Source organism: Lepidochelys olivacea (assembly GCF_965140295.1).
Source record: "Lepidochelys olivacea isolate rLepOli2 genome assembly, chromosome: 14".
In the NCBI taxonomy this organism is placed as follows: domain Eukaryota; kingdom Metazoa; phylum Chordata; order Testudines; family Cheloniidae; genus Lepidochelys; species Lepidochelys olivacea.
The window spans coordinates 41,982,204-41,988,250 of NC_140424.1; positions in this window are offsets into that span (position 1 = coordinate 41,982,204).

Sequence of the window (6,047 nt, forward strand, 5' to 3'; positions counted from 1 at the left end):
CTGCTGGTGCTGGGTGTGAGGCAGACAGCAGCACACGGTACAGGACCCCCACTGGTGCTGGGTGGGGAGGGTTGATGGGACTCGCAGGCTCTATACCCAGCTTCGCATGTCCCTGCAGACAGAGGGGCAGCCAGAGGGGCTTCATGTGTCCTAGGCAGAGGGGCAGCCAGGGGGGCTCTGTGCGATACTCCTACCACAAGTGCCCACTCCGCAGCCCCCATTGGCTGGGACCTGCAGCCAATGGGAGTTTGGGAGCAGCGGCTGCAGATGAGGGCAGTGCATGGAACCCCCTAGCTCCTCTCCCTAGGAACTGCAGGGACATTCCAGAGGGAGCTGGGTTCCACCCCCCCCCCCGCCACCCACCCACCAGCTAAGTGCCGCCCCGCATCCCAACCTTCTGCCCCAGCCTTGAGCCCCCTTCCACATACCCAAACTGCTGCTGCTAGCCCTGAGACAGTACTGGCCGCTACAGAAGTCACGGAAAGTCACAAAATCCGTGACCTCCGTGACAGATACTCAGCCTTAGTCATAGTGGATCAAAATGTAAATATGAGTCAACAGTGTAACACTGTTGCAAAAAAAGCAAACATCATTCTGGGATGTATTAGCAGGAGTGTTGTAAGCAAGACACGAGAAGTCATTCTTCCACTCTACTCCAAGCGGATTAGGCCTCAACTGGAATATTGTGCCCAGTTCTGGGCACCACATTTCAGGAAAGATGTGGACAAATTGGAGACAGTCCAGAGAAGAGCAAAAAAAATGAATAAAGGTCTAGAAAACGTGACCTATGAGGCAAGATTGAAAACACTGGGTTTGTTTAGTCTGGAGAAGAGAAGACTGAGAGGGGACATGATAACAGTTTTCAAGAATATGAATGGTTGTTACAAGGAGGAGGAGAAAAATTATTCTCCTTAGCCTCTGAGCCCTGGTCTACACTAGGACTTTAGGTCGAATTTAGCAATGTTAAATCGATTTAAACCTGCACCCGTCCACACAGTGAAGCCCTTTATTTCGACTTAAAGGGCTCTTAAAATCGATTTTCTTACTCCACCCCTGACAAGTGGATAAGCGCTTAAATCGACGTTGCCGGCTCAAATTTGGGGTACTGTGGACACAATTCGATGGTATTGGCCTCCGGGAGCTATCCCAGAGTGCTCCATTGTGACCGCTCTGGACAGCACTCTCAACTCAGATGCACTGGCCAGGTAGACAGGAAAAGAACCGCGAACTTTTGAATCTCATTTCCTGTTTGGCCTGCGTGGCAAGCTGCAGGTGACCATGCAGAGCTCATCAGCACAGGTGATCATGATGGAGTCCCAGAATCACAAAAGAGCTCCAGCATGGACCGAACGGGAGGTACGGGATCTGATCGCTGTTTGGGGAGAGGAATCCGTGCTATCAGAACTCCGTTCCAGTTTTCGAAATGCCAAAACCTTTGTCAAAATCTCCCAGGGCATGAAGGACAGAGGCCATAACAGGGACCCGAAGCAGTGCCGCGTGAAACTGAAGGAGCTGAGGCAAGCCTACCAGAAAACCAGAGAGGCGAACGGCCGCTCCGGGTCAGAGCCCCAAACATGCCGCTTCTATGATGAGCTGCATGCCATTTTAGGGGGTTCAGCCACCACTACCCCAGCCGTGTTGTTTGACTCCTTCAATGGAGATGGAGGCAATACGGAAGCAGGTTTTGGGGATGAAGAAGATGAAGAAGATGATGATGAGGAGGAGGTTGTAGATAGCTCACAGCAAGCAAGCAGAGAAACCGGTTTTCCCGACAGCCAGGAACTGTTTCTCACCCTAGACCTGGAGCCAGTACCCCCCGAACCCACCCAAGGCTGCCCCCTGGACCCAGCAGGCGGAGAAGGGACCTCTGGTGAGTGTACCTTTTAAAATACTATACATGGTTTAAAAGCAAGCATGTGAAAGGATTACTTTGCCCTGGCATTTGCGGTTCTCCTAGATGTAGTCCTAAAGCCTTTGCAAAAGGTTTCTGGGGAGGGCAGCCTTATTGCGTCCTTCATGGTAGGACACTTTACCACTCCAGGCCAGTAACACGTACTCGGGAATCATTGTAGAACAAAGCATTGCAGTGTATGTTTGCTGGCATTCAAACAACATCCGTTCTTTATCTCTCTGTGTTATCCTCAGGAGAGTGAGATATAATTCATGGTCACCTGGTTGAAATAGAGTGCTTTTCTTCAGGGGACACTCAGAGGAGCCCATTCCTGCTGGGCTGTTTGCCTGTGGCTAAACAGAAATGTTCCCCGCTGTTAGCCACAGGGAGGGGGGAAGGTTGAGGGGGTAGTCACGTGGTGGGAGGAGGCAAAATGCAACCTTGTAACGAAAGCACATGTGCTATGTATGTAATGTTAACAGCAAGGTTTACCCTGAAAGAGTGTAGCCACTATTTTATAAAATGTGTCTTTTTAAATACCGCTGTCCCTTTTTTTTTCTCCACCAGCTGCATGTGTTTCAATGATCACAGGATCTTCTCCTTCCCAGAGGCTAGTGAAGCTTAGAAAGAAAGAAAAATGCACTCGCGATGAAATGTTCTCTGAGCTCATGCTGTCCTCCCACACTGACAGAGCACAGACGAATGCGTGGAGGCAAATAATGTCAGAGTGCAGGAAAGCACAAAATGACCGGGAGGAGAGGTGGCGGGCTGAAGAGAGTAAGTGGTGGGCTGAAGACAGGGCTGAAGCTCAAATGTGGTGGCAGCATGATGAGAGGAGGCAGGATTCAATGCTGAGGCTGCTGCAGGACCAAACCAGTATGCTCCAGTGTATGGTTGAGCTGCAGCAAAGGCAGCTGGAGCACAGACTGCCACTGCAGCCCCTCTGTAACCAACTGCCCTCCTCCCCAAGTTCCATAGCCTCCACACCCAGATGCCCAAGAACGCGGTGGGGGGGCCTCCGGCCAACCAGCCACTCCACCACAGAGGATTGCCCAAAAAAAAGAAGGCTGTCATTCAATAAATTTTAAAGTTGTAAACTTTTAAAGTGCTGTGCTTAAAGTGCTGTGTGGCATTTTCCTTCCCTCCTCCACCACCCCTCCTGGGCTACCTTGGTAGTCATCCCCCTATTTGTGTGATGAATGAATAAAGAATGCATGAATGTGAAGCAACAATGACTTTATTGCCTCTGCAAGCGGTGATTGAAGGGAGGAGGGGCGGGTGGTTAGCTTACAGGGAAGTAGAGTGAACCAAGGGGCGGGGGGTTTCATCAAGGAGAAACAAACAGAACTTTCACACCGTAGCCTGGCCAGTCATGAAACTGGTTTTCAAAGGTTCTCTGATGCGCACCGCGCCCTCCTGTGCTCTTCTAACCGCCCTGGTGTCTGGCTGCGCGTAACCAGCAGCCAGGCGATTTGCCTCAACCTCCCACCCCGCCATAAATGTCTCCCCCTTACTCTCACAGATATTGTGGAGCACACAGCAAGCAGTAATAACAGTGGGAATATTGGTTTCGCTGAGGTCTAAGCGAGTCAGTAAACTGCGCCAGCGCGCCTTTAAACGTCCAAATGCACATTCTACCACCATTCTGCACTTGCTCAGCCTGTAGTTGAACAGCTCCTGACTACTGTCCAGGCTGCCTGTGTACGGCTTCATGAACCATGGCATTAAGGGGTAGGCTGGGTCCCCAAGGATACATATAGGCATTTCAACATCCCCAACAGTTATTTTCTGGTCTGGGAATAAAGTCCCTTCCTGCAGCTTTTGAAAGAGACCAGAGTTCCTGAAGATGCGAGCATCATGCACCTTTCCCGGCCATCCCACGTTGATGTCGGTGAAACGTCCCTTGTGATCCACCAGAGCTTGCAGCACTATCGAAAAGTACCCCTTGCGGTTTATGTACTCGGCGGCTTGGTGCTCCGGTGCCAAGATAGGGATATGGGTTCCGTCTATGGCCCCACCACAGTTAAGGAATCCCATTGCAGCAAAGCCATCCACTATGACCTGCACATTTCCCAGGGTCACTACCCTTGATATCAGCAGATCTTTGATTGCATGGGCTACTTGCATCACAGCAGCCCCCACAGTAGATTTGCCCACTCCAAATTGATTCCCAACTGACCGGTAGCTGTCTGGCGTTGCAAGCTTCCACAGGGCTATCGCCACTCGCTTCTCAACTGTGAGGGCTGCTCTCATCTTGGTATTCATGCGCCTCAGGGCAGGGGAAAGCAAGTCACAAAGTTCCATGAAAGTGCCCTTACGCATGCGAAAGTTTCGCAGCCACTGGGAATCGTCCCAGACCTGCAACACTATGCGGTCCCACCAGTCTGTGCTTGTTTCCCGAGCCCAGAATCGGCGTTCCACAGCATGAACCTGCCCCATTAGCACCATGATGCATGCATCGGCAGGGCCCATGCTTTCAGAGAAGATGGTCCATGTCCTGATCATTCACGTGACCGCGCTGACGTCGCCTCCTCGCCCGGTATCGCTTTACCAGGTTCCGGTGCTGCATATACTGCTGGATAATGCGTGTGGTGTTTAATGTGCTCCTAATTGCCAAAGTGAGCTGAGCGGCCTCCATGCTTGCCTTGGTATGGCGTCCGCACAGAAAAAAAGCGCGGAACGATTGTCTGCCATTGCTCTGATGGAGGGAGGGGCGACTAACGACACGGCTTACAGGGTTGGCTTCAGGGAGCTAAAATCAACAAAGGGGGTGTCTGTACATCAAGGAGTATTTCAAGCAGGACTTCACGGAGGATTCCAATAAGAAATGGTGCACCTAAGTTATCGTTCTTATTGGAACAAGGAGGTTAGCCTGGCCTCTGATTGATACATGGCTAGATTTACCTCGCTGCACCTTCTCTGTGAGTGACTGCAGTGTGACCTAGAGGAATGAGTCCCCTAGACAGGGGAGGAGGCAAATGAGTACAAAACAAATCTGGTCTATTTCTTGTTTTGACCCACTCCATCTATCTTTTACATCTTTGGCTGGCAGCAGACGGTGCAGAAGGACTGCATGCCATCCACATCTCATGGCTGCTCGGCAGAAGATGGTACAGTACGACTGCATGCCATCCACATCTCATGGCTGCTCGGCAGAAGATGGTACAGTACGACTGCTAGCCATCCTCATCTCCTGCCTGCCTGGCAGAAGATGGTACAGTACGACTGCTAGCAGTCCGTATCGCCTGCCCGCTCACCATAAGACAGTTCAATAGGACTGACTGCAGGACTAAAGAGAATGACCTGGTCAAGTCACTCCAAATTTAGTCCCTGCGCCCATGTCTGCCCAGGCGCTCCCAGCCGACGTGGCCAGGAGCACCTCGGACACGACGAGGACGACTACCAATCGTATTGCACCGTCTGCTGCCACAAGGCAAGGGGTTGCTGCTACTGTGTAGCAAAGCCGTACCGCGTCTGCCAGCACCCAGGAGACATAGGGTGACGGTTACCTGAGCGGGCTCCATGCTTGACGTGGTATGGCGTCTGCACAGGTAACTCAGGAAAAAAGGCACGAAACGATTGTCTGCCCTTGCTTTCACGGAGGGAGGGAGGGAACGGGGGCCTGACGATATGTACCCAGAACCACCCGCGACAATGTTTTAGCCCCATCAGGCATTGGGATCTCAACCCAGAATTCCAATGGGCAGCGGAGACTGCGGGAACTGTGGGATAGCTACCCACAGTGCAACGCTCCGGAAGTCGACTCTAGCCTCGGTACTGTGGAAGCACTCCGCCGAGTTAATGCACTTAATGCACTTAGAGCATTTTCTGTGGGGACACACACACTCGAATATATAAAATCGATTTCTAAAAAACCAACTTCTATAAATTCGACCTTATTCCATAGTGTAGACATACCCTTAGTCCTGCCATGAGTGCAGGGGACTGGACTAGATGAACTCTCAAGGTCCCTTCCAGTCCTAGGATTCTATGATCTCCTATCAATTTCTCTCAGTGGTGCGGTATGAACCCTAGTCTCCTGTCTATATGCCCCCTTCAGTTATTCCTTTCTGCCCCCTCCCCTAAAATCTACATGTGCTTTATTTGGACACACGATTCCTTATGAACTTCCGAGTACCCAGCGGAACGACCCCCA